Below are 26,859 nucleotides of genomic sequence, written 5' to 3'. Positions count from 1 at the left end.
TGTGCGCTGATATGAAACTTACTGGCAGATTAAAACTGTGTGCCCGACCGAGACTCGAACTCGGGACCTTTGCCTTTCGCGGGCAAGTGCTCTACCAACTGAGCTACCGAAGCACGACTCACGCCCGGTACTCACAGCTTTACTTCTGCCAGTACCTCGTCTCCTACCTTCCAAACTTTACAGAAGCTCTGTAAAGTTTGGAAGGTAGGAGACGAGGTACTGGCAGAAGTAAAGCTGTGAGTACCGGGCGTGAGTCGTGCTTCGGTAGCTCAGTTGGTAGAGCACTTGCCCGCGAAAGGCAAAGGTCCCGAGTTCGAGTCTCGGTCGGGCACACAGTTTTAATCTGCCAGTAAGTTTCATATTGCGTTTTTTCTCACGCATAGCACGAGGCGTTTTAGGAACTTATTCCTATTATCAAGTGCTAGTATTTACGATGATATTTTATGTGATGTCTGTGTGCGTGTTGTTCTGCATCTCTTGCCCTCCTGTCTTTCTTTTTCTTTTTTTTTTTTGTGGTGGGTTTACTAGACTCAGAAACTGTAAATCTTGTGTTTTCTCTGCACTGTTCCTCATCTGTAAGCGGGAGACGATGCTGTAAAATGTGTTCAAATCCTTCCGATTTTAGTTCAAAATGGTTCAAATGGCTCTGAGCACTATGGGACTTAACTCCTGAGTTCATCAGTCCCCTAGAACTTAGAACTACTTAAACTTAACTAATCCAAGGACATCATACACATCCATGCCCGAGGCAGGATTCGAACCTGAGACCGTAGCACCAGCGCGGTTCCGGACTGAAGCGGCTAGAACCAATAGGCCACAGCGGCCGGCAAAGTTCGGTCTATCTCGCAGTTCACCTCATTCAGCCACATAGCAACATCATCAATTTCTGCTCTTCCTGAAAGCTTGCGGAACATATCAGTGTTCGAAAATATGAGCAACTGATGATTCCGAATTTATTAGCTCGTCACCGTCGCTTAGTAATGGATCCTATTCTGCATCAATGGATGGTCTTACTTTTCTCCATCTCTTTATTATGGTAGCGCTCTTTTCTTTATCCAACGCTTCAGCTGCCTGGAAAACAGCATCACGTAAGTTGACTGCTTTCCGCACCTTTAGCACGGTCTCGGTAGAGTCGTTTGCGCATTCTTTCTGCAAGGAGACAAGATGGACATGTCGATAATAGCATTTAACTGATTCCAAAATTCCGTGGTCCATGGGTTGAATCAGGGCTGTCACATCGGATGGAAGAGAAAGGGCTTGTATACATCAGATTTAAGAGTCACATGCGAAGGGCGACAGGGAGTATGGTCATAGCTTTCAGTGGAAACTTTTTCATCTTCAGCTCTTTTGTCACTGCTGGTACAAATGTTTCTTAGAACCACCGATAGAATAGTTCTCTCGCCATCCACGCTTGCTTCCGGGCGCAATATTGCACTGGTAGTGTATTTATCCAATTGTGTCGGAAACAGTATGGATGTTGGGATTTCCCAGTCATCACGAACGGTAGTTTCTCACTGCCATTTGCGTTACAACTCACCAATAATGTTATGCACAGTTTTTGTTGCTTGTATCCACACTCATCCTTTTCGTTCTTGCCAGCTAATGTTTTTAAAGGACGGTTTCATCAGATTTGTACAAAGCATCAGAAGTTAAATCTTCTTCCTGTATGATCTTCCAAGTCTTTTTTTACAAACGCGTCTGGATCTTTTTCGTTAGCTGCGTGACTTTCCTGTGTGATTGTCAGCTGTCGAACGTCATGTCGTGCTTCCCAGCTTGATAGTCAACCTTCGCTTGCTGTAAACAAATTACTACTGCCAAGTTCTTTGTTAAATCAATTGCTTTTCATTTATTATGGGCCACTGATTAGAATCCCTATATTGTGTTGTTGGGTGAACCATCTATAAACAGCTACATCCAGTTCTTCATTCTCAGTGTTTTGAACAACCTTCCGGTTTCCCAACTCATTATCCATTTGAGTTGCGTGTTGTCGAATAACATTTTCTTCCTTTTTTAACTGAACATTGAAAATTGGACTCAGCAGCAATGGCTTTCTGCAAAGAACCTTGGTTCAACTTATCTAAAATTTCAAGTTTCTGCTTGAGGTCAAGCATAAAGTATTTTCTTTCAGAAGACTTAATACTGAGCTGTAAAGAATGCCACAACTTCAAAATAACATTGTTGAACTCTGTAATTCACTAACAATATTGTTGCCCACGATAATTCATTGTTGCGCGCCATTTCGTATGTGGGATGGATTACTGGGAGGCAAGGGTACTGATGGGCTGGATTAACGAGAGTTTAGTGCATTTGGCCGGGAGACGCAGTCTGACGTAGTTCAGCAAGTCCTTGCATTTGACGCCAATTCGTCAACTTACATGTCAGTGATGAAATGATATCACAATGTAATGATCTACTACTACAGGTCTAATTTCATCTTCAGGAATAACATCGCAATGTTAACATGTGCCTTAGAAAATAGGGGAATATAAGTTGGTAGCGACAATGAGAACACAGACACAAATATTCAGCCAATGAAACGACACATTCATTCACGAAGTATCTTTCCAAAACTTGCAAAGATAGAACTATCGGACAGTCTTATGATTCAGTAACAATCACCTGTTCAAAATGGAACACTGTCCACACACATTGGCGGCTGTTGTACGTCGTTACAGAGACGTAACGGATATTTGTAGCAGCAGACGTAATTATCACACTGAAACTACCATGTGTATTCCCAGTGCAGCAGTTTACTCGTTAGCCAGACATATTTATCGTTTCGTTGATGATGGGGGTAGCTGCAGCCGTCGAAAACGAATGGAAGTACTTCAGCGGGCTGTGTAGCGTTTGCCGCCCTCTCTGTACTTAGCGCACTTCACATCTGCCTTTTCTTACGTCACCGCACTCACTGCCGGACAGAGAGATGAGTTTATGGCTAGACGTACTCGGTTGCTGAATACAGGCGGAAGCAATTTGTACCAAGGCTGGGATTGGAACCTGAGACTCCTGATCAGCCTGTATCTATTATCACAGATAAAGCTGAGATATGTCTCTGGAACATACATACTGAAGCGACAAAAAAACTGGTATAGGCATGCGCATTCAAATACAGAGATATGTAAACAGGCAGAATGCGGCGCTGCGGTCGGCAACGCCTATATAAGACAAGTGTCTGGCGCAATTGTTAGATCAGTTACCGCAGCTACAATGGCAGGTTATCAAGATTTAAGTGAGTTTGAACGACCGGCCGGGGTGACCGAGCGGTTCTAGGCGCTACAGTCTGGAGCCGCGCGACCGCTACGGTTGCAGGTTCGAATCCTACCTCGGGCATGGATCTGTGTGATATCCTTAGGTTAGTTAGATTTAAGTAGTTCTAAGTTCTAGGGGACTGATGACCTCAGAAGTAAAGTCCCACAGTGCTCAGTGCCATTTGAACCATTTTTGAGTTTGAACGTGGTGTTATAGTCGGCATACGAGCGATGGGACACAGTATCTCCGACGTAGCGATGAAGTGATGATTTTCCCGTACGACCATTTCACGAGTATACATCGCTGCGGCCGGAAAAAGATCCTGCAAGAAGGGGACCAGCAACGATTGAAGAGAATCGTTCAACGTGACAGAAGTGTAACCCTTCTGCAAATTGGTGCAGATTTCAATGCTGGGCCATCAACAAGTGTCAGCGTGCAAAACGTTCAACTATACATCATCGACATGGGATTTCAGGGCCGACTGCGCGACACAAACTTTACGTCTCGCCTGGGCCCCGTCAACACCGATATTGGACTGTTGATGATTGGAAACATGTTGCGTGGTCGGAAGAGTCTCGTTTCAGATTGTATAGAGTGGGTGGACGTGCACGGATATGGAGACAACTTTATGAATCCATAGTCCCTGCATGTCAGCAGGGGACTGTTCAAGCTGGTGGAGGTTCTTCAGTGGTGTGGGGCATGTGCAGTTGGAGTGATATGGGACCCCTGATACGTCTAGAAACGACTCTGACAGGTGACACGTACGTAAGCATCCTGTCTGATCACCTGCATCCATTAATGTCCATTGTACGTTCCGACGAACTTGGGCAATTGCAGCAGAACAATGCGACACCCCATACGTCCAGAATTACTGCAGAATGGCCACAGGAACACTCTTCTGAGATTAAACGCTTCCTCTACGCATCAAACTCCACAGACATGATCATTATTGAGCATATCTCGTGTGCCTTGCTACGTGCTGTTCAGATGAGATCTCCGCCCCCACTTACTCTTATGCGTTTATGGACAGCCCGCAGTATTCATGGTGTTACTTCCATCCAGTACTACTTCAGGCATTAGTCGAGTCCATGCCCCGTCGTGTTGGGAATTTATGTGTGCTTGCGGGGGCCGTACACGATATTAGCAAGTGCACAAGTTTCTTTGCCTCTTCAGCGTAATTTCATATGATTAATATATCACCCACGCCTGGGGTAAAGGTGGGATTATCCTCATTTCCTTCAATGCTAATGGTATTCTAATGTTGGAGAGCTTTTGCAGTACTTATACGAGCTTCGAAGGGGAACACAGATGGGCTGAGCGTGACTTGGTGTTTGCCGCAATGCCAGGATGGCAGTTGGTTAGCACAATTGTCTAGTGAGCAGGACCCCAGGTTCGAATATCGGCCTTTGTAAAAAATTTAATTCGGTGCTTGACCTGTATTCATTACCATAGATAGAGTTGAGAATATGTCTCTGGCACATATAATTTCATATGATTAACACAGCACTCAGAGGCATCAACGCATCTATTCCAGAGTGCGCATTTAAAGAGATCAGTCTGCTTTATGTCCAAGTTGTTCACCAGAAAACGATCAACAATCGAGCGCTTTCACATTCGGAGTTTATTGTTCCAGCATTACATGACTAATCATGTCCACGCTTCCTGTCGGAGATTTGAATGTTTACAGCTTTAAGTTTTTCATTACACACACTAACAGCTTAAGGAAAGATAAATGGTTTTTTTAAGAAAGCACAAACATACTACTAAATCAGTTAAGCATCAGGGATGTAAATAAAACACTTTAGTGTCTGTCAGACGACACTCACAGACTCATAAACAACGTGGGATTACTGCATTGCTGAAGAATATTAAGAGAAGGACAAAAGAAAAAAAATTAGCAGTATAAAATTTTTCCCACATGGTGCAGGGTAAACTCGAGTTATACTGAACTATTCATTAACCGAAGCACATCAGTGGATATCCTCACCGTCATATTTGAATAATTTTTTGCAGTCCAGTGCGGCATTGCTGTGGTCCTATACAGAGTGATACATCTACACCGATGAAAAGTCGAAAATATTCCTGCACCACCTCAGCGCACTTCAGTACCGTTCCTCTGCAAGGCATACCGCATTGAACGTATGGAGTGGCTTTCTTGCATTGATCGCTATTTTCACATAAACCGTTGTGACATTTCGCGTTCGTTCGAGAATGTCTCCCTGTGTCTGCGTTGATTCCAACACAATTCTTAAGTATAACGCAGAGCTGGTTGGGAGTAATGGGACGCACTTAAGGGAATCTCAATGATTGTGGCAGACCAAATTTTGGCCCTCACACACCGGCAATAATAATAATAATCGCGTGTTTACCATTTAAGCTAGCAGAAAATAGGGCTATGGATTGGCCGTAGTGGAGGTGGGCGTCATATAGTTTGTAGACAATCAATGAAAAATATCGGACTACCTGTCACTATTTTCATGTGAGCAGCTGAAATAATCTCACCGGCCAGCCTTCTGAAGTTCTGAAGCGATGTATGATGTTTTTGTTTTGTATTTTTTAAATTTTTCCTTTTTTTTTTTTTTGAAGAAACTGCGTTTTCTAGCGCTATAAGGTAAATATGTATTTTTTAAATTATGCTACAACATCCATCTCTTTTATTTTACAAATCAACAATTTTAGAATAAAACCTGAATTAATTATTGACAGTTTCAATTCTGCTGTAAATACTGTCTATTTTTAAGTGAAAGACACGAGGATAACTGTATAACAAAAATGTTCCTTAGGCTATGCGGCTGTTTATACACTGATAAGCCAAAACACGATGACCACTGCCTATCGCGACGTATGCTGGCATCTGGTGGCGTTGCGTATGTAAGCTGAGCAGACACGGACGGGAGTCACCCTAGCAAAGATATGGGCTGAAAATCATGATGGTGATATTTAGTTCGTGGGGTGCTCACTGCGCGGTCATCAGCGCGTGTACAATGTCCCAATTTTTGTACACAGACCAATCTAGCCACTGTCACTACTGATGATGAAATGATAATGACAACACAGACACCCAGTCCCTGGGCAGAGAAAATTCCCATCCCGGCCGGGAATCGAGCCCAGGACCCCGTGATCCATACGCAGCAACGCTAGCGACTAGACCACGAGCAGCGAACTGGCTGCAAATGGGGAAACCCATTGAGATACGGTACTCTGACAACGGGCACATTATTATTATGCAGAGTCTGTGAACGTGTATCTCGAAAATGGCGAAGATGGTCGAATGTTCACGTGCTACTGTCGTAAGCATCCACGGAAAGAGGTAGAAGGACAGTGGAACTATCGCTAGGTGCTAAATGGTTGGACGTCCAGGACTCTTCACAGAACTTGGTGTTCGTACGCTTGTCTGCTCTTTAAAGTAGGATAGATGATAATCTGTGGCATGGCTACCTAAGGAGTACAATGCTGGCGCACGCACAAGTGTTTCGGAGCACACCGTTCCGTTAAGCAGCAGACCACCCCTACGTGTTTACAAGTTGACCCAACGACATCGTCAATTACGATTGCAATGGACGCGGGATCATCGGGATTCTACCATCAATCAATGGAAACAAGACGGCTCTTCAGGTGACTCACAGTTTTGCTACAGTAGGTACACAAACGCAGTTATATAGACGAACGGCGGCTCTAAACGTGCAGCCTGCCACGGACGCAGGCTGGTGGGAGCAGTATTATGCTATGGGAGATATTCTGCTGGTCTTGTATGGGGCCTGTGGTAGTAATCGAAGACACGCTTATAGCTGCGAGCCACCTGCACCCCTTTATGTATGATGTCTTCCCCAGCGACGATGTCATCTTTCGGCGGTATGATTGTCCGTGTCTCGGAGCCAGAACGGTACTACAGTGGTTTGAGGAGCATTGTAGTGAACTCACGTTGATGACTCGGCGACTAAATTCGCCAGATGTAAATCCTATGGAACCCATCTGGGTCGCTATCGGACGCCATCAACACGTAGGCAAATAGCGGCCTATGCGTAGACATCTAATTCCACATGCCTCCAAAAACTTAGCCGCGCGGGATTAGCCGAGCGGTCTTAGGCGCTGCAGTCATGGCCTGTGCGGCTGGTCCCGGCGGAGGTTCGAGTCCCCCTCGGGCGTGGGTGTGTGTGTTTGTCCTTAGGATAATTTAGGTTAAGTAGTGTGTAAGCTTATGGACTGATGACCTTAGCAGTTAAGTCCCATAAGATTTCACACACTTTCGAACTTTCCAAAAACTTACCAACAAATTGTCGGATCCCTGATACGCACAATCAGTGATGTATGTCATTCCAAACACGGAAAAACAAGCTTTTAAGCAGATGATCGCAATATTTCGGCTCATCAGTGTATATCCTCTCTCAGTTTATAAATAGTTCACCACTTCCGCTTTCTAGGGGCATCTAGTAAGTCATTGACTGTATACGCACAGAAGTGATCGAAAGCAGGTAACACCTGGTAGATATGCAATACACCTAACATACAGGTAACGCGGTTACAATCTTAACGGACTAGGAAAACTACCGTAGTCTACGCTTATTTGTGATACGATAGTCGTACAGCTCTAGATAGCGACAAAGAGCTGCACCAGAATGGCACTGTGACAGAGTCTCTTCATGGTTCTGCAAACTCGGATACAGCACCATGTTGTGGCTTCTCTGAGACAAAAAGATTCCTGCAGCTATCTTTCCTTGTGGATGGGTGTGAACATGCCGCCTACTACCTCTGGCCGGGTGGGCAGCTCGACCCCTGGCGTTCAAGTTGGGAATTCTCTCATGCCGCCAGGTCTATGGACGCTGGAGGAACTAGTATTCATACACAATGGCATGTCCGCAGCAGACATTCGAACGTAATGGGAGTTGGCCGTGCCCTTTCAAAGGAACCATCCTGGCATTTGCCTGGAGCGATTTAGGGAAATCACGGAAAACCTAAATCAGGACGGCCGGACGCGGGATTGAACCGTCGTCCTCCAGAATGCGAGTCCAGTGTGCTGTATGTGTGTGTGTGAGTGTATCCGTCCGCTGGGTTCCTTGCCGCCCAACAGAAGACCACGAACAGTAATGAAGGACAATCTGTGCGGAACTGCTTACGCCTTTCGAGGCTGATCTATCCATGCAGTGGCGCCACACCATCTCTCTTCCAAAGAAAAAGTTCAAAGCTGTATCATCATCCAGTAAAATCACAGCGACAGTTTCCCTAGACTCCGAAAGGATTATTCTGTCTGATGTCCTCCCTCATGATGCTGCGACCAACTCTGAACTGTATTGTTCAACCCTCAGGAAACTGAAGAAACGTCTTCAGTGTGTCCGTCGCCACAAAATGCAAACGAACTACTTCTACATGACAACATAGTACTTCACACAACTTTGGGCACCCGAGAGGAGCTCGTAAAACGTCACTGGTATGGTCTTCTTCATCTACTGTACAGCGTGATCTCGCACCTTCGGAAATTCATCTGTCTAGCCCGATGAAGGAAACAGTCTACGAGAAGCTGTACGTGGATGAAGGGGAAGTTATTGATGCACGAAGACATTGGCTCGACGTCGCCCAGTAGAGTGGTACCATGTGGGCATACAGTCTCCTCCCCAGTGAAAGGCCGTAGCATTGAGCGGAGATTCTGCAGTGGGGTAGCGAAAGGCCGTCACATAGACCGGAGATTATGTTGAAAAACAGGGTTTTGTAGCTAAAAGGGTGTGGAATAGTACTGTGTATTCGAGTACTGCATAAAGCCAACCGGTTTACAGAAAACAGTATTGCATTGAAACTTCCTGGCAGGAGAGCTTCTGTGAAGTTTGGATGGTAGGAGGCGAGATACTGGCAGAAGTAGAGCTGTGAGGGCAGGGCGTGAGTCGTGCTTGGGTAGCTGAGATGGTAGAGCACTTTCCCGCGAGAGGGAAAGGTCCCGAGTTCAAGTCTCGGTCCGGCACACAGTTTTAATCTGCCAGGAAGTTTCATATCAGCGCACATTCCGCTGCAGAGTGAAAATCTCATTCCAGTATTGCATTACATATTGAACGCTCCTCGTAAAAGAGTGAGAACGTTTTGTTAAATGTTCACATATGGCGTAACTGAGGTGCCACGTGGGTACCAGCCTGGTGTTCACCTTGTGGGGAAACGGGAAAAAATGCACTCAGGCTGACCAGCACACCGGCCCACGTCGTTAATCCTTTGGGTAGCTCCCCTGGATCCCGAAATCTGCGTGCTAACGCGCGTAGTGTCCTGGCGGCAGGTTATGGGGAGACACTGTGCTAAGATTTTATTTTATCAGTGTCGTATACAAAGCAAGCAAATGTCGAAGGACCAGTACTATTTATGATACCCAGAGAGATTCGCGTCACGGGATATCTCCTGATAACCTGTCGGACCTCTTTCCCGGCATAGTGTAGCAGCTAGTCGCTGGAAGTACCCTTCAGAAATATTGAGACATGCTTCCTCTATAGCTATCCACAACAGCGAAGTGTTGCCGGTGTAGGATGTTGGACACGAACTATACTTGTCTTTATGTCCCATAAATGTTCGATGGGATTCATGTCCGGCTATCTGGATAGTCAAATCGTTTGCTGGAATTGACCAAAACGTTTTGAGATGGCTTATTGCCGTCCAGAAAAATTCCATCTTAGTCTGGGAACATGAAGTGCAAGACTGTCTGCAAATGGTCTCCGAGCAGTCGAACATAAGCATTCCAGTCAACGATCGGTTGTATTTGACCAGACGACCCAGTCCATTGCACATTAACACAGCCCACAACATTCTGTAACCATCACCAGCTTGGACAGTGCCTTACTGACAACGTGGGTCCATGTATCGTCGGCTCTGTGCCGCATTAGAACCCTACCTGCAGCTCTTACCAGGTCACGGTTTTCCGGTCGTCTAGCATCCAACCGTTACAGTCATTAACCCGGGACAGATGCTGCATGTGATTTCGTGATGTTAGCAAAGGCACTTAATGTCGCTCGTCTGCTGCCATAGCCCGTCAACACCAAATTTCGCCGCAGTGTCCTCATGGATATGTTCGTCGTACGTCCCACATTGATTTCTACGGTTATTTCACGCAGTGATGCTTGTCTGTTAGCACTGACACTGGCACTCAACGTCGGTCGTCTGCTGCCATAGCCCGTCAACGCCAAATTTCGCCGCATTGTCCTAATGGATACATTCGTTGTACGTCCCACATTGATTTGTTCAAATGTTCAAATGTGTCTGTTCATCAGTACTGGTAACATTTTCATACTCTGCTCTTCGGAATCCCAAAGGGGTACGCAGGTTGTGAGCCATCCTGAAATGTCCAACACATAATACAGACGTGCCAAAGCTTGCCACCTAAAATGTAAACAAAATTCATTGCGACATGTACACTGCCAATAGAGTGTACATGACATTTTGTAAACGCAAGAGTACAGTAACGTTCTGAATAAAGATTGTTATTTACAGCTAATGTCTGCGTTGGCGTTTTTTTATGGCAACTGGGACCATATCAGAAATTACCCGGACGACCTACGCCTCGCCTTCCTTGTTCCTACCAATCACGAAAGGATTGATGAATTAGCAATAACATTCTACGGGAACAAAATAAATTATTCAGCTGCTGTAATTGTACTTGAAGAACTGTGGTATTATAAACCAAATCTTAATGAGTTAATACGGCAATTTAGGGAAGCATATAGAGAGTTTGTGTTTATGCCTAATGGAATAAGATGTGCACATAGGTACTACGATTTTAGGCAGGGACGTTACAGGCCTTTGTGGTATAACTACTAGAGCCTCAATAAATAAAATCTCAAAAGTCATACCTCAGACACAGTCCCTAAGCTTACACACTACTTAACCTAAATTATCCTAAGGACAAACACACACACCCATGCCCGAGGGAGGACTCGAACCTCCACATTGATTTCTACGCTTTTTCACGCATTGATGCTTGTCTGTTAGCACTGGCAACTCTAGGCGAACGCCGCGGCTTCGGTCGTTAAGTGAAGGCCGTCGGCCACTGCGTTGTGAGAGGTAATACCTGAATGTATTCTCGGCACACGTCTTAACACTGTGGATTTGGGAATTTTGAATTCTCTAACCATTTCGGAAATGGAATGTTGCAAGAGTCTAGCTCCAACCATCATTCCGCGTTCAGAGTCCGTTGATTACCGTAGTGCGGCCACAGCCACATCGGAAACCTTTCCACATGAATCACCTGAGATCAAATGACAGCTCTACCAATGTACTGCCCTTTTATACCTTGTGTACACGATACTATTGCCGTCTTTATATGTGGATGTCACTGTCCCACGGCTTTTGTCACTTCAGTGCGTAATTAAAGTGCAGCTACTCATTGAGTTCCAATGTGGGCTGCAATTATCGTGTGAAAGTGACAATGTGTAGATATTCCAAGCTTTAATGCGGAACCGATTTACGCTGGAAAAAATTAGTTCTAATTTGCGCACTAGATGCAAATCTGGCGCTGTAGATGCAAGAAAGACGTATAGTCATGTTTCCATATGAAGTGTATTAGGAACGGGACGAGGACAGAAAAGGTGAAACAATTGAGAAAGGCATAGTGTTGAGTTTATTATTAACTGCTGGTTACACTAATTGTTCCATATGAGCACCGGATACATCGACGAGATGCCGTACAGCGCCAGATATGAACCTGATGGCCTAAATTAACATAAATCGATTCCGCTGTAACGCATTAGCATATCTACCAAGATTCTCTGCAATATGATGATTGCTGCCCACACTGGACATCCACGAGTAGCTGCACATCAATAATAACCATCCGATAGGCTCCACACAGAGTTTAACATTTTTCTCAGGAATATATTAATTCGACCTTGGTCAGATACGTCCGTGAGTAACACTCAGCACTGTCTAGTAGCATCGCTTTCCTAAAAGGAGATATGGATTTCATCGATGCCACAAAGCACCGAGAGTCTTCGTTCAGAGAATGAAGTCGGTGGAACGGGCAGATGTGACAAACTGGATTTTGGGAATGCCTTGGTAGAGAGGTTTCGCAATGCACCTCCCACCATATGCGGATGTTGTTGCATATGCTGTACGTGTACCCATTTATTTAGTAAAACCAAGTTTATCAAATGGTTCCTGCAAATAGGAACAAAAATACACAAAGTGAACATTCACGAACACGCTGTACGTATTTTTAGGCAGCATCATGTATGAAAACATTGACCGCTGCCCATCGCAAGAGTGAATACCGCGTGATAGGGATGGCGCTTATCGCTGAAACTACCAGTTTTCGGTATTAAAAAAAAAAATCACCTGTCATTTCTTAATCCTCTACTCAAAAATTTTGTAATCAGCAATCATACCACTATTTGGGCATTACGAATAGTTAGTGCTGAAGGGCGGAAACTGTGGTTGAAGAACTTTGTTTTTGCCGGCCACTGTGGCCGAGCGGTGCTAGGCGCCTCAGTCCGGAACCGCGCGCCTGCTACGGTCGCAGGTTCGAATCCTGCCTCGGGCATGGATGTGTGCAATATCCTATGGTTAGTTAGGTTTAAGTAGTTCTAAGTTCTAGGGGACTGATGACCTCAGAGGTTAAGTCCCATAGTGCTCAGAGCCATTTGAACCATCTGAACTTAGTAAAATATTTGCAAACTACGGGTAGTGCCACTCCGCAATGCGACGGATGCCTGGCAACGAGAACGAAGAACTACCGTACAGGAGGTGTGGGCAAGTGTCACCCACTGCACGACACGCGTACCTTAGGCCACGACACGTGACAATGCTGTACCAGTTCTTATGTAATGTGTTTGACGCTATTTTCTGCCGGCATTGTTACTGAAATACACTCCTGGAAATTGAAATAAGAACACCGTGAATTCATTGTCCCAGGAAGGGGAAACTTTATTGACACAGTCCTGGGGTCAGATACATCACATGATCACACTGACAGAACCACAGGCACATAGACACAGGCAACAGAGCATGCACAATGTCGGCACTAGTACAGTGTATATCCACCTTTCGCAGCAATGCAGGCTGCTATTCTCCCATGGAGACGATCGTAGAGATGCTGGATGTAGTCCTGTGGAACGGCTTGCCATGCCATTTCCACCTGGCGCCTCAGTTGGACCAGCGTTCGTGCTGGACGTGCAGACCGCGTGAGACGACGCTTCATCCAGTCCCAAACATGCTCAATGGGGGACTGATCCGGAGATCTTGCTGGCCAGGGTAGTTGACTTACACCTTCTAGAGCACGTTGGGTGGCACGGGATACATGCGGACGTGCATTGTCCTGTTGGAACAGCAAGTTCCCTTGCCGGTCTAGGAATGGTAGAACGATGGGTTCGATGACGGTTTGGATGTACCGTGCACTATTCAGTGTCCCCTCGACGATCACCAGTGGTGTACGGCCAGTGTAGGAGATCGCTCCCCACACCATGATGCCGGGTGTTGGCCCTGTGTGCCTCGGTCGTATGCAGTCCTGATTGTGGCGCTCACCTGCACGGCGCCAAACACGCATACGACCATCATTGGCACCAAGGCAGAAGCGACTCTCATCGCTGAAGACGATACGTCTCCATTCGTCCCTCCATTCACGCCTGTCGCGACACCACTGGAGGCGGGCTGCACGATGTTGGGGCGTGAGCGGAAGACGGCCTAACGGTGTGCGGGACCGTAGCCCAGCTTCATGGAGACGGTTGCGAATGGTCCTCGCCGATACCCCAGGAGCAACAGTGTCCCTAATTTGCTGGGAAGTGGCGGTGCGGTCCCCTACGGCACTGCGTAGGATCCTACGGTCTTGGCGTGCATCCGTGCGTCGCTGCGGTCCGGTCCCAGGTCGACGGGCACGTGCACCTTCCGCCGACCACTGGCGACAACATCGATGTACTGTGGAGACCTCACGCCCCACGTGTTGAGCAATTCGGCGGTACGTCCACCCGGCCTCCCGCATGCCCATTATACGCCCTCGCTCAAAGTCCGTCAACTGCACATACGGTTCACGTCCACGCTGTCGCGGCATGCTACCAGTGTTAAAGACTGCGATGGAGCTCCGTATGCCACGGCAAACTGGCTGACACTGACGGCGGCGGTGCACAAATGCTGCGCAGCTAGCGCCATTCGACGGCCAACACCGCGGTTCCTGGTGTGTCCGCTGTGCCGTGCGTGTGATCATTGCTTGTACAGCCCTCTCGCAGTGTCCGGAGCAAGTATGGTGGGTCTGACACACCGGTGTCAATGTGTTCTTTTTTCCATTTCCAGGAGTGTAGCACTGATCGCTTTTCCCGTTGTCTATAATAACGCAGTATTTCAAGGCAATGCAAATTTCGTGAATAAAAATTACTCCTTTTTTAAAACAGGTTTATTAAAAAATTTTGGCGTTGCTGTTACGGCTAACTGATATTTCGGTTTCTTACTAGACCAAGAGAATATCAAAAAATACCGGCTGTTCAGCGCTGGTTTTAACCAGTCAACTTTTCCCATACCTACAGCGTAGTGGCGTTGCGGGCAGGTAACGCGGTAGGGGAAGTATGTGAGCGAAATGAGGAGGAATGGGGAAACACTAGCGACAATACAGGTCGCAAATGGGGGAAAATCGTCTGACGTAGCGACACTGACAGAGGGCCGAATACTGTGGGCTGGAAACGAGCATCCAGTAAACAGCAAAGCTGGTCTGCTGTTCGCGTGCTACTGTCGTGAACATCTACGCACAGTGCGTGAATGACGATGAAACCACGGTAGTGTGGTGTTTTAGTTTCGCTGTTCTAGATAAGCATTTTTTTATTGTAGATATTTTATGTCAAACCATACGCTCTTTCCATTTTATTAGCTCTTGCGTCTATTGAAAATTTTTCTACTCCATTCAGCTGTGTAGTTTCTCCAAGACATTTAAATTTACGAACTCGCTATATTTTATTTATTTGTTTCTATGTATATTAGTGCTTTTTTAACATTTGTTATGATTTTTTTAAATTTCAGTTGAAATTTCTGGATCCGATCTATTCCCTTTTTCCCAGAGACTTAATCTGGTATCAGCTTCCCTCATTTTTTTTCTGAAAATACTGCAAAATCGTCTACATTTCCATTTATTTTACTTCCAGAATTACTAGTTTAATTTGCTGATATATATATTTTTTTTGGTGCAGTTTTTTCCAAAACGCAGTTAGACAGTACAGGTCGTTCCCCGCCTAGCGTAAACGTAAACTCCGTCCACATGTCCCGGATGGCACGCTGGTACCGACCGACCGACCGCCATGTCAGTCTCCGACAATGACCTCATTGGATGTGGTATAGAGGGGCGTGGAGTCAGCACGTCGCTCGCCCAGCCGTTGTCGGTTTTGCTGAAGGCGTTACTACTTGGACAAGCAGCTCTTCAGTTGCCATCACGAGGCTGACTGCACCCAGTTCCATTCGCCCTACCAAGGAAAAATCCCCGGCAGTATAGGGAGTCGAACCTTCTTCATGGGAGTCATCCGCGTCCACCATCCTGCTAAGGCCTAAAGCTAGGTTTTTTTTCAGATTGTTAAGATACTGAACCCACAAAATTAACTTTAGATTTGGAATTGATTAGAGTTTCACGAACTAAGTTTGCTAAATTTGCTTTGAACAACAAATTCTCTACTGTAATGAGTTCATGTATTGTTTCTCTGTTTAACGAATCAAATTCTTTCCTGAAATCAATAAATGGTATTATTATATATTTTGTGGTTAACACTCTGTGCCGAATTATTGGTTTTAAATTAAAAATTTATTGTATGCTGCACTGGAGTATCTTTTCTCTGAATTAATATGTGTGCTGTATGTCTGTCTTTGGAAATTTGACCATGTTGATTGTCTTCAAACAGGATATTGGCAAAGTGACAGTAATCGATCGGTCTTTACACCGAATGGCAGATAGACATTCTGTGATGGGTTGCCAGTTTAGAGAATGTGGAGAACTAATGTACCCTAACATACACGCACAAGCACACACACACAGTAAAAAACAAAGAAACAAGAAAAGGCTAAGGAATTATCCGAATGTGACGGAAATCACTCGTGCTGTAAGAGATGGCACTCCAGACCATCACTCCTGGTTGTCGGGCTGAATGGCGGGCGACAGCCAGCTTAGTGTCGCACTGCTGTCCAGCACGCCCCCACAAACGTCATCGCCCTGGAATTTCATTGACTGGATTATAATTGTCTCCAGTGATGAGTCCTGTTTCGACTTGAGCTCCGATGACCAGCGCAGACGTGTTTGAAATTGACTAGGTCAGCTCTCTTTCATAGCAGGACTCCTTTGATTGTCATCTGCGGCACCCTTGCAACATAGCGGTATCTCGACGGCATCCTACTCCCCCCCTCCCCGCCCCCCCCCCCACTCGTTTTGTTGCCCTTCAAGACAAGCCATGGTGGGCTTACATTTCAGCAGGATAATGCCAGCCCGCCCACAGAGAGTCTCTACTGCCTGTGTTCGTGCTTTGGATGCCTTTCCTTGGCCACAAAGGCCACCGGACCTCTCTCCAATTGAGAGCAGTTAGAGTGTTATGTGTAGATTCTTCCAACGATCTCGGGATTTTGACGATCTAATGTGCCTGTTGGACAGAATTTGGCACGATGTCCATCCGGACATCCAGCAGACCTATCAGTCAACGCCACGCTGAATAACTGTTAGTATAAGGGACAGAGGTGGACCAACGCTTTATTGACGTGCTCAACTTATGAAGGTCTTTCTCTTGAATAAATCATCCATTTTTTTTGAAATACTAATCATTTACTTATCTGTACATGTACATTACATCTACGGATTTCCGTCCTGTGCCGATAATTTCTTCGCGGTTGATCATCTTTTTTTCTAAGACTATACTTAAAAAGAAGATTTTTTTTATGTTTTGATAATTCTATGACAGGTTTTTAGTCATTTTGGATTTTATAACGCTTGTTGCGACGTATTAATTCGCTCAGTTCAGTTGGGGCGTGTTGAGTGCACACCACTGAAACATAAATTCGAAGTAGGGAGCAGCTGATTAGGTCCTTCCAGTTGAGTCACCAGCTCTGACACGTTGTAGCCCGGGCGAGTGAACCCTGCCGGCAGGATCGGGTGAAAGGTGAGCCCTCAGTGGCTGGCACCTGTGCCATTACGGCAGAAGGACACAAGGCAAGCGAGTCGTGTGGCTTACTGCTAAACATGCCAGCCTTTGAAACTGGATTTCACTGCTGTGCTCCAGTGTGGTGCTCCAGAGACGCAGTAGCAGTACAGGCAGAATCGAAGCCGTGAGAACGAAAGCCCCAAACACGATGTCGGAACGGAAAGAAATAATTTCCTTCTCGCAAGCAGCATTTCAGCAGTAAGAGGGGACAGAGCGACTGTTGCTAGATATTCCTCAAAATTTATAAGGAAATGGTGTAAAGTATTACGACAGAATAATAAATTTCAGTAAGATTTTAATTTGACCATTACCGTTCTCTGAAATAAATGGAAAATAAAATCTTCGTTCTCTCATAATGTCACCGTATCCGGGATGCTTAACTAATGTAGTATGTACTGAAGCATACGACCGCAAAAATTACAGTCCGTATGAGCTCAAATACGTCTTAGCAGGTGCATTGCCGCATGTTATTATTGGCTCACAGTCGATTCTATTACGCCAAAAAATTCCTGTAACTAACACACTTTTAACTGCACACACTGAAATAGTAGAGGATCAAGGCTCAAGAATGAAGTAGAGCAAAAGAAGAGGCGGGCCCGTCAATATGAAACGTCCCCTTAAAGAAATTATGAATGATAGTGCTGGAAAAACTCTTATGTTATTTGATTTTCAAACAGGTGAGCAAAACTCAACGTACTCAGACAGTTCTCTCTTTACTTATTCTGATCATCACCAAACTGACACACAATATTTTTAGCGCAACGCCATCTGACTTTCAATAATCCCTACAAAAGAATAGCCCTGACTAACAATAACTTATACCTTTCATGAATCACTTACCTCACAAAAATATTCATTACTCGAACTGCTGCAATACAGCGAGCGCCAATGCTGCCAACTAAATAAAAGATTCTAACTACTCGAAGCATTAACTACTGATAGGCATAGTTAGCAAATAAAAGATTTTGATAGAGAACAAACAATGTATTTCCCTTAATAGTGTTCAAAAGTTATCATATATATATATATATATATATATATATATATATATATATATATATATATATATTCAAGACATCCATCTTTAAAATTTCCTTTTTCTGGCGGACACACGTCCAGATCGTTCGCTTATAGTAACCTCTCAAAACTCTGGCATCACTCTCCCCACATCCACCACTGCTGGCGGCTCACCTCCAACTGCGCAACACTACGCGCTGTTCCCATCCAACTGCCCAACACTACACTAGCGAATATTCCAACAATGCCAACCAGCCACAGACTGCACACAGCACAGACAGTGATTTTCATAACTAGCGCTACGTGGCGTTACCAACATAAAAACCTAAACTGCCTACTAACAAATACGAAAGGAGGCGTGGAGTATTGTGTAAAGCAGAATGGCTCGGTCAGGAGAGCTCAGTAACCTCGAAGTGGTCTCGTTATTGGGTATCAGCTAACTTGTAACACATCCAGCAAGGACGTTTCAATCCGTCTCAAACTAGGCAAGACCACTGGTGCTGATGCGCTTGTGGATTGGAAACGTGAGGGAACAACTACAGTTAAATCTAGACCAGACAGAGCGCTTGTACCGATGGACAGGGGTCATCGAACATTGCGTAATATGGGTGTAATAAATCGCATTAAATCAACGGTAGGAACCACTTGTGAGGTACATAGTACAATGACTGTGCGTAGTGAGTGAAAGGAACAGGGTGCATTGGTCGAAAAACTCCTCATAACACACATACACTCCTGGAAATGGAAAAAAGAACACATTGACACCGGTGTGTCAGACCCACCATACTTGCTCCGGACACTGCGAGAGGGCTGTACAAGCAATGATCACACGCACGGCACAGCGGACACACCAGGAACCGCGGTGTTGGCCGTCGAATGGCGCTAGCTGCGCAGCATTTGTGCACCGCCGCCGTCGGTGTCAGCCAGTTTGCCGTGGCATACGGAGCTCCATCGCAGTCTTTAACACTGGTAGCATGCCGCGACAGCGTGGACGTGAACCGTATGTGCAGTTGACGGACTTTGAGCGAGGGCGTATAGTGGGCATGCGGGAGGCCGGGTGGACGTACCGCCGAATTGCTCAACACGTGGGGCGTGAGGTCTCCACAGTACATCGATGTTGTCGCCAGTGGTCGGCGGAAGGTGCACGTGCCCGTCGACCTGGGACCGGACCGCAGCGACGCACGGATGCACGCCAAGACCGTAGGATCCTACGCAGTGCCGTAGGGGACCGCACCGCCACTTCCCAGCAAATTAGGGACACTGTTGCTCCTGGGGTATCGGCGAGGACCATTCGCAACCGTCTCCATGAAGCTGGGCTACGGTCCCGCACACCGTTAGGCCGCCTTCCGCTCACGCCCCAACATCGTGCAGCCCGCCTCCAGTGGTGTCGCGACAGGCGTGAATGGAGGGACGAATGGAGACGTGTCGTCTTCAGCGATGAGAGTCGCTTCTGCCTTGGTGCCAATGATGGTCGTATGCGTGTTTGGCGCCGTGCAGGTGAGCGCCACAATCAGGACTGCATACGACCGAGGCACACAGGGCCAACACCCGGCATCATGGTGTGGGGAGCGATCTCCTACACTGGCCGTACACCACTGGTGATCGTCGAGGGGACACTGAATAGTGCACGGTACATCCAAACCGTCATCGAACCCATCGTTCTACCATTCCTAGACCGGCAAGGGAACTTGCTGTTCCAACAGGACAATGCACGCCCGCATGTATCCCGTGCCACCCAACGTGCTCTACAAGGTGTAAGTCAACTACCCTGGCCAGCAAGATCTCCGGATCTGTCCCCCATTGAGCATGTTTGGGACTGGATGAAGCGTCGTCTCACGCGGTGTGCACGTCCAGCACGAACGCTGGTCCAACTGAGGCGCCAGGTGGAAATGGCATGGCAAGCCGTTCCACAGGACTACATCCAGCATCTCTACGATCGTCTCCATGGGAGAATAGCAGCCTGCATTGCTGCGAAAGGTGGATATACACTGTACTAGTGCCGACATTGTGCATGCTCTGTTGCCTGTGTCTATGTGCCTGTGGTTCTGTCAGTGTGATCATGTGATGTATCTGACCCCAGGAATGTGTCAATCAAGTTTCCCCTTCCTGGGACAATGAATTCACGGTGTTCTTATTTCAATTTCCAGGAGTGTATTTCTGTACTCAGTAATAAGTGACGATTCAGGCGGTGTAAAGGGCGACGCCAATGGACACTGGACGAATATGAACGAGTGATTTGTAGTGATTAATGACACTACACGCCGTCGCAATCTGAGGGAAGGTTTGGGCTTGGAAAACGTCTGAAGAACGTTAACTGCCATCACTTGAAGTGCCGACAGTGAGGTACGGAGGAAGTGGTTTTACGGTATGGGTGTGTTTTTCGTGATCACTATGTGTTCCCCTTATCGCGCTTAATAAAACACTAAATGCAGAAGGATATGAACACATTTTACAGCATTGTCTCCCGCTTACAGTAGATGATAATGATGATGATGTCTGGTGTGTGGGGTGCCCAACTGCGCGGTTATCAGCGCCCGCACAAATTCCCAACCATTGCTCAGCCCAGTTTCCCCACTTTCATGAATGATGATGAAATGATGAGGACAACACAAACACCCAGTCATCTCGAGGCAGGGGAAAATTCCTGACCACGCCGGGAATCGAAGCCGGGACCCGTGCTCGGGAAGCGAGAACGCGACTGCGAGACCACGAGCTGCGGACCTTACAGTAGAGGAACAGTGCGGAGACGATGACTGTTTGCATCAAAATAACAGTACAGTCTGTCATAAAGCGGTATCTGTGAGGCAATGGTTTGTGGGCAAAAAGTTCTTGAAAGGGACTAGCCTGCCCAGAGTCCTGACCTCTACCCAACAGGACACTTTTGTGATGAATGAGAATGTCGATTTCTCTCCTCACTGCAGAGTTCAACATCACTGCCTGCTCACGTTTCGGCTCTTGAGGAACAATGAGCTAGTTTTCCTCTACACATTTTCAGACACCTCATCGAATGTGTCCCCAGCAGAGTTCAAACCGTCATAGACGCAAAGGGTGGCCAGATGTCCACTAAAATAGGTGTCTGTATACTTTTGATCAAATAAGTGTAGTATCCTTACAATGCCCGCCCGGTTAGCCGTGGCCGCTCGGGATTAGCTGAGCGGTCAAGGGCACTGCAGACATGGACTGTGTGGCTGGTCCCAGCAGAGGTTGGAGTCCTCCCTCGGGCATGGGTGTGTGTGATTGTCATAAGGATAATTTAGGTTAAGTAGTGTGTAAACTTAGGGACTGATGACCTTCGCATTTAAGTCCCATAAGATTTCACGAATCCGCCTGGAGGATTAATGTCGAGGTCCGGTGTGCCGGCCAGCCTGTGGATGGTTTTTAAGGCGGTTTTCCGTCTGCCTCGGTGAATGCGGGCTGTATCCCCTTATTGCGCAAACACTGTCTCCACGTATTTACGCGTACACCATAATTACTCTACCACACAAACATTTGGGGTTACACTCAGCTGGTGTGAGACATTCCTAGGGGGTTCCACTGGAGGCCGTTTTTTTGTTTTTTACAGATACCTAAATTTGAAAGACAAGTAGCTTGGGTATCAAGGCATCGAAGTAACCAGTGCTGTACTCAAGAAGGCTGTAAATTGACAGATAGCTGTCTTTCTTAGCCTAATTGAAGTCGGTGAATGATCTTAGTTTATGGCATCCAGTGGATACTGGTTCTAGAAGCCATGGATGTACTCTTAAGAAACTAACAACAACGTACGTTAAAAAAAAAAGCTACAGTGTATGAACAATTCCATCTTCCAGATACGTACTTTCGTATAATATATAAAAGAAAAACGCTAACACCATCCTAAAATTACAAAACTTTGTGCTCTTTGTAGATTGTTATAAAACAAATACCTAAAATTATTTGAAAATGAACTCAATTTATATAGCAAATATCGACATCTTACAATCATGCTGATGAGGTCCCATACTCCGAGGAGGGTAGGGATCGATGCGGGAGAATCTTACAAAACAATAAATAAAACTCGCAGAAGTGGGATGATTTAATGGTGTAACTGAGTATTTATTATTAAAATGAAAACTTTAGTTGTGTCAGCAGATTGACATTCAGAGTATTGTCGGGCAACGACGATACGCTTTATTTAATTCAGATGTCTTTAGATGGAAGCCCAGACGTTACCAAAATAAAAAGTACATTTTGTACCTAGCAAATGAAGAGTCCAGGGGAGAAACCTGATAAGTCATAATTCTTATTTTTTTCAGGAGACGAAATTTAAAGTTTCAAGACTCATAAAATTTTAATTTTTCAAATTATATTCTTCATTTTTGTTTTAGACCTTAATATATCCTTCAGAGAAAGAGTACTGCTGAAATTATACACATCTGAATAGGATTTACAATAATATGATGCATTTTTATTAGGAAGGCAGGTCGTACAAAGGAAAAGTATGACAAGTCCATAATATATTGCAGGTAACTACAAGATTTCAGATTCATGTTACAACAAATTATCTCCTATAATAATTTAATAATCTTCTATAAAAGGTCCTGTGCTTTTTCGATGGTGGATTAATGCAAAAGACAATCAAAATACACTTTCACTTCACTACGGCAAAATCTTTTGAAGTCTTGTAAATCTATGTATTTCTCAGCAGATATTTTAAGATCACCTGCAATAAATGAGAATCCCTTAATTTAAATAGCTATATGCCTAATACTAAAAAAATACTTATTTCAATAAATAAATAAAACCTTTCAAACCATATTGCTGTGAAAGAATTACTATACCTTCATATTTAGAAGAGGGTAGGCTGAACTCGCCTTCTTTCAGGCTGGAATCTTGCCCTTTCTTTCCACGAAGAAGTAATGAAGCTTGCTCATATGCTCCATTGTAGCTTCCTCTATAACGAACCAGTACTGCATGGTGTCGTGTGATGTCCAGTTCTCTTATTGGCCTGTACTGGAAAGGGAGTTTCTTCTTGTATATTGTATTATCCAGATGCTCTGTCCAGCAGTTGATTATCTCTGCTTGCATTATCTCTGCTTGCTCCTCAACATCAATGATGACAAAAGGCGGTGTGTGCGTGAATTCTCAAAAACCTGACACCAGTCCTTTGGAATTTGACATTCTTGAGTTTGGTCCTCATACCAATATTTTTATCACATTCGAGGTACGAATGACCTCTTGTAGGGAATGTCATCTTTACATAGTCCAATTGTTTTTCTGTATGGACCAAATGGCGAAGGAATCTGACCACAGTGGCATTCTTGTTTAGCCCTCCGCAGGAGTCACAGAAGATCACCAGATGTCAGACTTCTGGATTTAGAAAATTGTGCACAAAATTATGAAGGAACGATGAAACTTCGTCTGCTCCTTTTCAGCCCGTGCTCTCTGGATACGTGTAAAAATAGCCGTCCTCTGTTGACAAAACATGAACATTGAATATAAATACATAAAGCTGTCGTTTATAAAAAGAACTTCATTTGTCTTTATGTTTGGATAAGGAATGTTTTTGCTATAGTCCATCATAATTGCAACCTTTGATGGATTTTTTTTGACATTCCATCTTTGCCTTTTTTTCCTGTCATAGAACACTTTTTGTATTCTGAGCTCATGGGCTATTTCATTGGATCGAAGCTCGGAATGAAGCCTTACTTTATTTTCATCAGATGATGTTAAAGTCAGTTCCTTCTCCAAATTTCCTTCTTGGCTAGATACTCATCGCAGGAGTCACAAGTATCAGATCGTGGATATCCAAAACTTATATTGAAATTTGAATTGAATATAGTGCGGTATGTTTCATACGACACGTTCTGATCCTGAAACTTCTCCTTGAACATAATATGGAACATTTTTTTAATATTTAAAGACTCTGGTAGGTAAATTTTTTTCTGACTTCGTCAAACTGTAGTGGCTGTTGCGACTTTTAAATGATTTAATGTGCCCTCTTATTATTGCACGTGTTTCAAAAAAGCCTGTGGGTGGGATCTGTGTGTCCCTCGGCCGTCTCGTAGAGGTCGGTCTACAGATTTAAGTTTCTCCATTAAATGATCTACCTTGCCCTTCTTTATTCCATGTAACGAAATAAATGCTTGCTTGCACACATGTACTTCTTGGACACTTACATTAATGGTAATACAAACACTGAATTTATATGATGCATCACGAAACTTTGCTGCCTGCTCTTCTCTTCTAGGACGCCTACTCTGTACAGGGACCACTGTGATTAAACCACTTAAATAGAGGTTTATTTCATCATGATTTTGAAAGTGGTTCATGTTATTAATACTATTCCTTTTATTTTCATCACTGACAATATCAAAGCAATTGTTTTTTCACTTACATGGTTGTCCTGTTTCATGTGACTGCAATCTTGAACGTTTGGAGGCATCTCTAACGCGACCACACTTCTTCCTTTTCTTTGTCAGCTTCTTTGATGACATTCTATAGTTTTCTTCGCAAGTAGAGTCACTGTCTTCTTTGTTCATTTTACACTGACAGAATACAATGCTAGATCTAACTTCCTTCACAAACTCCACAAAGCTAACAACAACGGTCAACTTATACACAACAATGACTGTGGCAACGATGATAAAACAACGATAACATTAATGAAAACAGACCTGCGCAGGCTGGGAATCATTAAGTCATAAAATTTTATCGTTGCATTCTCTGGACTTGTCAGGATATTCCCCTGTTTTGCGTGGACTTACAATGTTTTTCGCCTGCGCATGCTTACAAGATATCAGATCATCATCGAAGCAAGTGGGATATAAAAGCAGACTAGCATTGACTTGGTCTTAACTTGAAGTATAAATTTCTGAGAAGCAATGTATGACAGTGAATCAGGGACTCTGGGGAAACTGGAACACAAGAGAATAGAGGCCCTTGATGTGTGGTGCTGAAGAAGAAAGTTTAAAATTAGGTGGACTGATAAGGTAAGCAATGACGTGGTTGTCAGCAGAGTCTGCGAGGAAAGGAATTTATGGGGAGCACTGACAAGAAGAAGGAACAGGGTGATCGGAAGTGTATTGAAACATTAGGTCACGGTATTAAAGGCAGCTGCAGAGAGTAACAAGGGTAGGGGAAGGCCGAAGAATGGAAGAAATCAAACAAATAACTGAGGACGTTTGTAGCAAGTGCCACTCTGAGGTAAAGCGGATGGTATAGGAGAGGAATACCTAGTTCGGCGCATCAGACCAGAAGGTAGACTTCCCGCATCCCCTCCCCCCCCCCCATCTAAGAAAAAAATAAATAAATAAACCAGAAAACTGCAAGACAAGGGGTGATTAACTGAGAGTAAGGCTATATTTTAGAAATCTCTTTGCCACCTATTTTGGAAACGGATAGAAGCTAGAAGCCTTACCTCTTCCAAGACATGGTGTCATAATATCTCTCACGTAGGTATTTCCAGAACCTTTCAATACATCTACATGTGAAGCCTCCATGTAATCCGGAATTTCTCCAAAAACAGTCATAATCATTACACGATACGTAATGAGGGGGAGAAGTTAATATGTCTGTTGACTAGTCTCGTAACATTTGCTCTTGTAATTTTAAAGTACGCCTTTATTACTAATCACTAAAACTAACAGTAGCTTAGAGAGGACTGGAAGAACCTTCTATCATTTACTTAATTAAAAAACTGTGTGAACGCACGAAAGCAGACTTCAAATCTAAATCGAAATTTTTCTCTAAAGAACTATTTTGGGGACGAACTACATTTAACAACAGGTAAGATTCGCAACATAGCATACAAATACGCGTAGTATGTTGTCAAATTTAAGTATGTTTCATTCGTAACGTAAGTAGCTCAAGTTTAAAATGATTTTTTTTCTGTTGCTAGAACAACGCGAATAACGCCAGAGTCCAATGTATTCTTTTTGTCCAAACTTTGAGTCGTTATAGTACCAGTAGTATGTAAATGGACAGTATGTGTCGTACATACGAGCAAATGGTGCATACGTAGCCTGTACACTGACTCGTTCCACATCATTACGACAGGAATTCTGTAAGTGGTGTATGGATCATAAATTAACTAACAACATAATGCAGGCTTTCTTAAATCGTCTCTCAACGAAGCCTGTAGATTTATTTATTTAGCGTATGGCCCTAAATATAACATAGAATACTGTTAAACAATAAACAAAACATAACATCTCAGTAGATAAATTACGGAATATGTTTCTTCATATTCTGACTTACGAATTTGAGGCATGATGGTATGGCGCTGAAGGAGTCAGTCAGGCTGTATGTATTAGAAGATTGTAGAGAAGTTCTTCATCGCTCTCGCGGTGATTCTGCGGACCACAGAACTCCTCTTTGAATTTTCTCTCTCCCTTCTGCTAATCCAACTTAGTAAATAACCTCGACCGACGGAAACATTCAAGACGAGATAGTATTACCTCGCCTGCGCTGTTTTAAAGAGAACGTGAGTCGTGCAAGGGGAGCGGCTGGCCACCTCTCCGAGAGGACC

Source organism: Schistocerca nitens, chromosome 6 (genome assembly GCF_023898315.1).
Source record: "Schistocerca nitens isolate TAMUIC-IGC-003100 chromosome 6, iqSchNite1.1, whole genome shotgun sequence".
NCBI classification, from domain to species: Eukaryota; Metazoa; Arthropoda; class Insecta; order Orthoptera; family Acrididae; genus Schistocerca; species Schistocerca nitens.
This window is presented reverse-complemented; position numbering follows the sequence as displayed.